The 8,979-nt window shown below is 40.7% G+C and overlaps 3 non-coding genes across 3 annotated transcripts in view; all 3 read right to left on the bottom strand.

Moving 5' to 3' along the window:
- Positions 1-1,365, bottom strand: part of LOC135267824 (large subunit ribosomal RNA) — a 4,037-nt gene extending 2,672 nt beyond the window's left edge. Inside the window, exon 1 of the ribosomal RNA XR_010336196.1 lies at positions 1-1,365. This exon is cut by the window's left edge and continues 2,672 nt beyond it. This is a non-coding gene — a ribosomal RNA (large subunit ribosomal RNA).
- A 477-nt stretch (positions 1,366-1,842) lies between these two features.
- On the bottom strand, positions 1,843-1,999 carry LOC135267826 (5.8S ribosomal RNA). The gene has a single exon (XR_010336198.1). It is a non-coding gene; the product is annotated as a 5.8S ribosomal RNA (ribosomal RNA).
- Positions 2,000-4,059: 2,060 nt separating this feature from the next.
- On the bottom strand, positions 4,060-5,982 carry LOC135267828 (small subunit ribosomal RNA). The gene has a single exon (XR_010336200.1). It is a non-coding gene; the product is annotated as a small subunit ribosomal RNA (ribosomal RNA).
- Between the last annotated feature and the right edge of the window lie 2,997 nt (positions 5,983-8,979).

Genomic DNA, 8,979 nt, shown 5'->3' on the forward strand with positions numbered 1-8,979 from the left:
TATAAAGTTCGAGCAAGCCGGAGATCTCACCCATTTAAAGTTTGAGAATAGGTTGAGGCCGTTTCGACCCCAATGCCTCTAATCATTCGCTTTACCGGATGAAACTCGTAAGCGACGAGCGCCAGCTATCCTGAGGGAAACTTCGGAGGGAACCAGCTACTAGATGGTTCGATTAGTCTTTCGCCCCTATACCCAGTTCCGACGATCGATTTGCACGTCAGAATCGCTACGGACCTCCATCAGGGTTTCCCCTGACTTCGTCCTGACCAGGCATAGTTCACCATCTTTCGGGTCCCAGCGTGTACGCTCTTGGTGCGCCTCTTCTCGCAATGAGAATGAGACGCCCCGGGAGTGCGGGGCGACAGCCGTAACGGCCGCCCATCTTCCCTTAGTCCGTGCAAGACGAACTTTCACTTTCATTGCGCCTTTAGGTTTAGTCATGTCCCAATGACTCGCGCACATGCTAGACTCCTTGGTCCGTGTTTCAAGACGGGTCCTGAAAGTACCCAAAGCTATAGCGTCGCAGATCGGCGTTTCAACCGAGTCTGTCCGAGAACTCATTGGCGAACAGCCATTCGTAGACAGAACCGACACCAGGTGCGATTACCGTCATAAACGAACGCGCTTGCCAATGGTCGGACGCTAACTGTGTAGCGGCCCGGCGCCATATGCATACCTTCGAGCGAGTCGACCGGGAAACACCGCGGGTTCGTCCGAAACGGCGAACCGTTCGAACGGGCTCCACCGCGGGCCTTAGATCGACACCCAAAGGATCGCGACGTCCTACTGGGGGAGAAGTGCACGCGTTCGACTTCGGTTCGCATAAACAAAAGGCGCGAACGACGCGTACGCCGTTCGTCGCACGATCATTTAGCGCCGCTATCGAGTCACGCTGAATCTCCCCTTTCGACCTTTCGGGTTTCTCAGGTTTACCCCTGAACGGTTTCACGTACTATTGAACTCTCTCTTCAAAGTTCTTTTCAACTTTCCCTCACGGTACTTGTTCGCTATCGGTCTCGTGGTCATATTTAGCCTTAGATGGAGTTTACCACCCACTTAGGGCTGCACTCTCAAGCAACCCGACTCTGAGGAGAGATCCTCCCGTTATCGGCAACGGTCACTACGGGCCTGGCACCCTCTATGGGCTGTGGCCCCGTTCAAGATGGACTTGGACGCGTCGCACAATCTCGGGATGACGGATCCTCCCTAACACCACATTTCCCGGCGTCCGGTTTCGGCCGCGGGATTCAGTGCTGGGCTTTTTCCTGTTCGCTCGCCGCTACTAAGGAAATCCTAGTTAGTTTCTTTTCCTCCGCTTAATAATATGCTTAAATTCAGCGGGTAGTCTCACCTGCTCTGAGGTCGCAAATATAAATTTGCCTTTATTTTGTCAGACGATAATTACACGTATTCCGTTTATATGGCTGCCTCCAAACAATTTCAAACATCGATCTGACGTCGTTGCGAGAATGTTGTTGTTGTTAATTATAGTGCATAAAATATGCATATAAACAACTTTAACGTCTCGGACACGACGATCGCTTCGTTCGAAATTTAAGCGTTGTGGCTGCTTTTTAATATCGGACGTGCTACGTCTAAACCAACTTGTACCAACAAACTAATAAGAATGTCAGCCGCTATTGCGTTTTAGGATGCCGCGTTATTTTTTTATATTGTTTTTATTGTTGTCTACGTTGCATAATATTTTATTATGACAACCGACAATCAATTAACAATTATAGTAACGCGTCATATTTGCACCCAACACGCTCCGACGTAATTGTCTACACAACATTGTGCGCTGTGTTTAAGACAAAAACCGAGCAGTCTTTGAAATTGACACGACCCTCAGCCAGGAGTGGTCCGGGAACAGTATATCCGAGGACCGCAATGTGCGTTCGAAATGTCGATGTTCATGTGTCCTGCAGTTCACAAGTTGACGCGCAATTAGCTGCGTTCTTCATCGACCCACGAGCCAAGTGATCCACCGTTCAGGGTAATCTTTTCAAACAAATTTAAAATATTATTACATAACGCACCGTTCCACATCGAAATCGTTTCATCATCACACAACAACAAAAATAACTACTTAAGGTTATTACAATTGTGATGTATATGTGAGAAACGGACCAATCGAAAGAAACGTTCGGCGTTATATTTTATAATATTTTATTTAATTAAAGTGGCATTTGTTTCTACTTATCGAAAAGAGTATGCAGTTATAGTTTAAGTTTACATAAAGAATAACCCGATGATATTAACGTTTTATAAATACGTATATATATATCTATTAGGTTTTTTTTCTCTATCAACTTTGTCTATAAAACTCTGCTCCTTTTGCGATAAGCATTATGTATATTTATTAAATAGAAAATATGTCGAAAAACCAGACGTTTTCTTCAAACAAACGCCACAGCTGCAAACTTAATCACAACAATATTTACCAAACAATACAATTGTAGGGTGTTTTGTGTGATACGTCGTTTGGTGGGCATTCTAAGAACGTCCGTCGACATAAAAACGAATCAAAAGAAAAGCACAGGCAGTGCAAAACGTTCCTTCGTCAGTCGGGCGTATATCATTTAAAACCCACAGAATCTAAAAAAGTTAATAAACTTTTTTATTTAGATTCCTACGGTTCGTCGCGTCGTTAAAGTAAATTATTACTTCGACGCATGCGGAACCCAGGTACCCGAAAACCGTAAGCCTAAGCGTTTTTTTCCAAACATCACTCACTATCGATAAAGTAAATTGATTTTATGTATTTATAAATGTGCGTTTGTATGTATAGTAGTATAGTAGTAGTATATTTTGTTATTGGTTGTTTCGAGCTTTTTATTGTTATAAAACGTTTTTGTAGTCTTGTACATAAAGTACAGACGAATAGACAGCCCCTTTTATTTATTAATAAACTCCAACCATTTACAAATTGAATTACAACTACAACATCTCTTTTACACATTAATTATACACCATCTTTATTTTCTTTTTTCCGAAGCGAATACGATGAAGAAAATACGCAAAGACTGGCTTACAAAACCGTAAGCCTAAGCGTTTATTTTTCAAACATCACTCACCATCGGTTAAGTAAAATGATGGTATGTATAAATGTGTATTTGTATGTACAGTAGCGTATTAATTTTGTTGTTGGTTGTTTCGAGTTTATTTATTATTATGGTTTGTATGTATAAAGTTTTAGTCTTGTACATAAAGTACAGACGAATAGACAGCCCCTTTTATTTATTAATAAACTCCAACCATTTACAAATTAAATTACAACTACAACATCTCTTTTACACATTAATTATACACCATCTTTATTTTCTTTTTTCCGAAGCGAATACGATGAAGAAAATACGCAAAGACTGGCTTACAAAACCGTAAGCCTAAGCGTTTATTTTTCAAACATCACTCACCATCGGTTAAGTAAAATGATGGTATGTATAAATGTGTATTTGTATGTACAGTAGCGTATTAATTTTGTTGTTGGTTGTTTCGAGTTTATTTATTATTATGGTTTGTATGTATAAAGTTTTAGTCGTGTACATAAAGTACGATCGTATTGGCAGACACCATTATTATTCATTCATTCATTCTTGTTTGTTATTATAAATAACTCCAACCATATACAAATACTACAACAACAACAACAACATCTCTTGCACATTAATTATACACCACCACTGTGTATTAGTACTTTTTTTCGAAGCGAATACGATGATGGAAATACGCTAAGACCGGCACTGCGAAAGCAATAATAAAACGTTAGCACATAACCATCTTTCGACAATATTGATTCGTGTTAATGTTCGAAAAAATTCTTTGAAAACGTCGTTTACGGCACGTTTACAATCGATTTATAAAATAAATCGAAAAACGTAACAACAGATCCGCTTAATGCAAGACGACCCGTTGTTGCTTTTCCGTTCGACGCATAATAAAGAATTTTGTATGAGAATTGATCATCATACGAATAGTGTATGTATGTGTGTTTTTTGTTGATCAGCACAGACAAAATGTGTGTGTATGTGTGACAACTAAACAACAACATTTACACGTTAATGATCCTTCCGCAGGTTCACCTACGGAAACCTTGTTACGACTTTTACTTCCTCTAAATGATCAAGTTTGGTCATCTTCCCAGCAACATCGGCAACGTCGAAACGCCACCGCGCACCGGTCCGAAGACCTCACTAAATCATTCAATCGGTAGTAGCGACGGGCGGTGTGTACAAAGGGCAGGGACGTAATCAACGCGAGCTTATGACTCGCGCTTACTGGGAATTCCTCGTTCATGGGGAACAATTGCAAGCCCCAATCCCTAGCACGAAGGAGGTTCAGCGGGTTACCCGGACCGCTCGGTCAGGGAGGACACGCTGATTCCTTCAGTGTAGCGCGCGTGCGGCCCAGAACATCTAAGGGCATCACAGACCTGTTATTGCTCAATCTCGTGCGGCTAGAAGCCGCCTGTCCCTCTAAGAAGAATTGTTTGTACGCCGACAGTAAAAACCGCACATAGAGACCGGGCGAACCCGGCTCCAGCCGGCATTTGGGATGTCGAAATACGCCTATTTAGCAGGCTAGAGTCTCGTTCGTTATCGGAATTAACCAGACAAATCGCTCCACCAACTAAGAACGGCCATGCACCACCACCCACCGAATCAAGAAAGAGCTCTCAATCTGTCAATCCTTCCGGTGTCCGGGCCTGGTGAGGTTTCCCGTGTTGAGTCAAATTAAGCCGCAGGCTCCACTCCTGGTGGTGCCCTTCCGTCAATTCCTTTAAGTTTCAGCTTTGCAACCATACTTCCCCCGGAACCCAAAAGCTTTGGTTTCCCGGAAGCTGCCCGCCGAGTCATCGGAGGAACGTCGGCGGATCGCTAGCTGGCATCGTTTATGGTTAGAACTAGGGCGGTATCTGATCGCCTTCGAACCTCTAACTTTCGTTCTTGATCAATGAAAGCGTTTTTGGCAAATGCTTTCGCTTCTGTCCGTCTTGCGACGATCCAAGAATTTCACCTCTAACGTCGCAATACGAATGCCCCCATCCGTTCCTATTAATCATTACCTCGGGGTTCCGAAAACCAACAAAATAGAACCGAGGTCCTATTCCATTATTCCATGCACACAGTATTCAGGCGAAGTTTTAGCCTGCTTTAAGCACTCTAATTTGTTCAAAGTAAACGTGCCGGCCCACCTCGACACTCAATGAAGAGCACCGCGGCGGGATTGAGTTGGGCCGCCCTCTCGAGCTAAGCCCACCGGCAGGACGTCCCGCGAAACGCCAGTTAACACCGCGAACGATGAACCGGCGGCGCGGGACACAAATTCGACTACGAGCTTTTTAACCGCAACAACTTTAATATACGCTATTGGAGCTGGAATTACCGCGGCTGCTGGCACCAGACTTGCCCTCCAATTGATCCTCGTTAAAGGGTTTAGAGTGTACTCATTCCGATTACGGGGCCTCGGATGAGTCCCGTATCGTTATTTTTCGTCACTACCTCCCCGTGCCGGGAGTGGGTAATTTGCGCGCCTGCTGCCTTCCTTGGATGTGGTAGCCGTTTCTCAGGCTCCCTCTCCGGAATCGAACCCTGATTCCCCGTTACCCGTTACAACCATGGTAGGCGCAGAACCTACCATCGACAGTTGATAAGGCAGACATTTGAAAGATGCGTCGCCGGTGCGAGACCGTGCGATCAGCGTAAAGTTATTCAGATTCACCAAGTTGTACGATGACGGCGAAACCGCCACCGATTGGTTTTGATCTAATAAAAGCGCTCCTTCCGTCTCCGGTCGGAGCTCTGTTTGCATGTATTAGCTCTAGAATTACCACAGTTATCCAAGTAAATGTGGGTACGATCTAAGGAACCATAACTGATTTAATGAGCCTTTCGCGGTTTCACCTTAATTTGGCTTGTACTGAGACATGCATGGCTTAATCTTTGAGACAAGCATATGACTACTGGCAGGATCAACCAGGGAACTGTGTTTTTGTGTTTTTTGAGACAGACGAGAGAATAAAATACTCATCATCATCGTTTATAAAGATGAAGAATATGCGCGTTTGTGCGAAACAATCTAACATATAAGAAAGTAACGCCACGCTGTTTCTTCTTTTCTTCGTACGATATAGAGATAAATGTATCGTCATCATCGTCGTCGTAGTCGTTAAACACCACAACACATATATCGGTCAATAAAGGCATAATAATAATATTTATAATATTATTTTTTACCTTTGCCGATTTAAAAGTTCAAACATTCTCTTCACTCTTCGCAAGATTGAATGCGACGTGAATTTATGAAATTCTTTCGAATCCATAAACGTTACGAATATTATATAAATATTCTCGCTCGGATATTAGAGAGTTGACGCATTTATTATTTTTGTTTGTTTAAATCACAAACATTTGTTAGTTCAACAAAGTTTGATTGCATAAGGACCGCCAACGTAAGAGAATACGTTTTGCCGCATCCGCAATCTCGCTGTGGGGAACTGGGCGAGCCACAAAATCACAAAATAAAGCAATCTCGCAAGCAAAGCCCTATTCGAATTCGATAGCGGAAATGTGCGATAAACGTCGATAAATTGGAAGCAAATGCAGAACGTATACATAATCGGTCGTTTTGTCGTCGTCATTTATGATAAACTTCGACTAAACCGTTACACCGTTCATATCGCCTCACTCAACGCATCGACACACACCACTACCATATGTATACCAGCGCGACACCGATCGAGGCAGCCGCTCGGTATTGGATGTGCGCACCGCTCCACTGACATAGCTCCACAGGCGACGTCTACCGAAGCGCACAGCTCTATAACTATAAGGCATACACACAAAAGGGAGAAAATATTTTAAATATTGATAATATTAAAAAGTCATATTTTATATTTAAACCATTATAAAATTTAATTATAAAAACGTTTGTTTTAAAAAAAATAATTAATTAATAAAAACAAAATTATTTTAAGCGCCGTACTTCGTAAACGTCGTACTTCGTTCGTCGTATGTGCAAAGTCAAATGAATGCTGTAGTTAGTCGCAGTTGGAACGTCTGAATGTCGTACAACGTAACAATAATTTTGAGTGCCCTAATGTGTAGACGTCGTACTTCGCGAACGTCGCACTTCGTAAACGACGTACTTCGTGAACGTCGCACTTCGTAAACGACGTACTTCGTGAACGTCGCACTTCGTAAACGTCGCACTTCGTAAACGACGTACTTCGTGAACGTCGTACTTCGTAAAGGTTATGCAATATTAATACACATTTGGTGTATTGCAAGTTGCATTTTAATAAATATTATGCATTTTTATGTTTTAATTTAATATCTAGGCCAAAATACTATGTTTATTTAATTGTTAAATGTGTACGTTTATTTATAGATACGTAATTTACATAAAAATTTGTTTTTTTTTTTTATTAATGCAAACTACAAATAAAACATTTAATATTTTCAAACGTCGTACTTCGTGTAAGTTATGCAATATTGATACAAATTTAGTGTATTGCGGGTCGCAATAATATTAATTTATATTTGAACGTAGTACTTCGTGAAGGTTATGCAACATCAGTACACATTAAGTGTATTGCAGGTTGCATTATTATTAATTTATGTTTTCTCACTTTTTACCTTCATATAAAAAAAAATTTAATATTTTTGGACGTCGTACTTCGTAACAGTTATGCAATATTGATGCACATCTGTTGTGCTGCGGGTTGCATTTTATAAATTTAATGTATTCTTATGATTTACTTTAATGTCTAGGCAAAAAAACACTTTTGATTAGTTGCTGAATGTTTACATTTATTTACAGATACGTAATTTGCAAAAAAATTTGCTGTTTTTTTATTATATACAACACAAATAAAATTCTTTAATATTCTTGAACGTCGTACTTCGTGTAGGTTATGCAATATTGATACAAATTTAGTGTATTGCGGGTCACAATAATATTAATTTATATTTGAACGTAGTACTTCGTGAAGGTTATGCAAGATCAGTACATATTAAGTGTATTGCAGGTTGCATTATTATTAATTTATGTTTTCTCACTTTTAACCTCAATATAAAAAAAAATTAATATTTTTGGACGTCGTACTTCGTGAAGGTTATGCAATATTAATGCACATCTAGTGTGCTGCGGGTTGCATTTTATAAATTTAATGTATTTTTATGTTTTACTTTAATATCTAGGCAAAAAAAACAATTTTGATTAGTTGCTAAATGTTTACATTTATTTACAGATACGTAATTTGCAAAAAAATTTGCTGTTTTTTCATTATATACAACACAAATAAAATTCTTTAGTATTCTTGAACGTCGTACTTCGTGTAGGTTATGCAATTTTAATACACAATTAGTGTATTGTGGGTTGCATTATTATTATTTATTGTTTACGTTTTACTTCATCACTTTGTGAACGTCGTACTTCGTTTGTACTATGAACGCTGCATTTCGTCGCAGTCGGCAGCACGTGCGAATAAACGTCGTACAAGAAAATCACGATTTTGAGTGCCGTACTTCGCAAACGTCGTACTTCGTCTATACTATGTACAAAGTCAAGTGAACGCTAAACCTCGTCGCAGTCGACAGCAAGTGCAAATAAACGTCGTACAAGAAAATCATGATTTTGAGTGCCGTACTTCGCAAACGTCGTACTTCGTCTGTACTATGTACAAAGTCAATTGAACGCTGTACTTCGTCGCAGTCGGAAGCAACTGCAAGTAAACGTCTTACAAGAAAATCATGATTTTGAGTGCCGTACTTCGCAAACGTCGTACTTCGTCTGTACTAGTACAAAGTCAATTGAACGCTGTACATCGTCGCAGTCGGAAGCAAACTGCAAATAAACGTCTTACAAGAAAATCATGATTTTTGAGTGCCGTACTTCGCAAACGTCGTACTTCGTCTGTACTATGTACAAAGTCAATTGAACGCTGTACTTCGTCGCAGTCGGAAGCAACTGCAAATA

This window comes from Tribolium castaneum, unplaced genomic scaffold, assembly GCF_031307605.1.
Source record: "Tribolium castaneum strain GA2 unplaced genomic scaffold, icTriCast1.1 ptg000101l, whole genome shotgun sequence".
Taxonomy (NCBI): Eukaryota; Metazoa; Arthropoda; class Insecta; order Coleoptera; family Tenebrionidae; genus Tribolium; species Tribolium castaneum.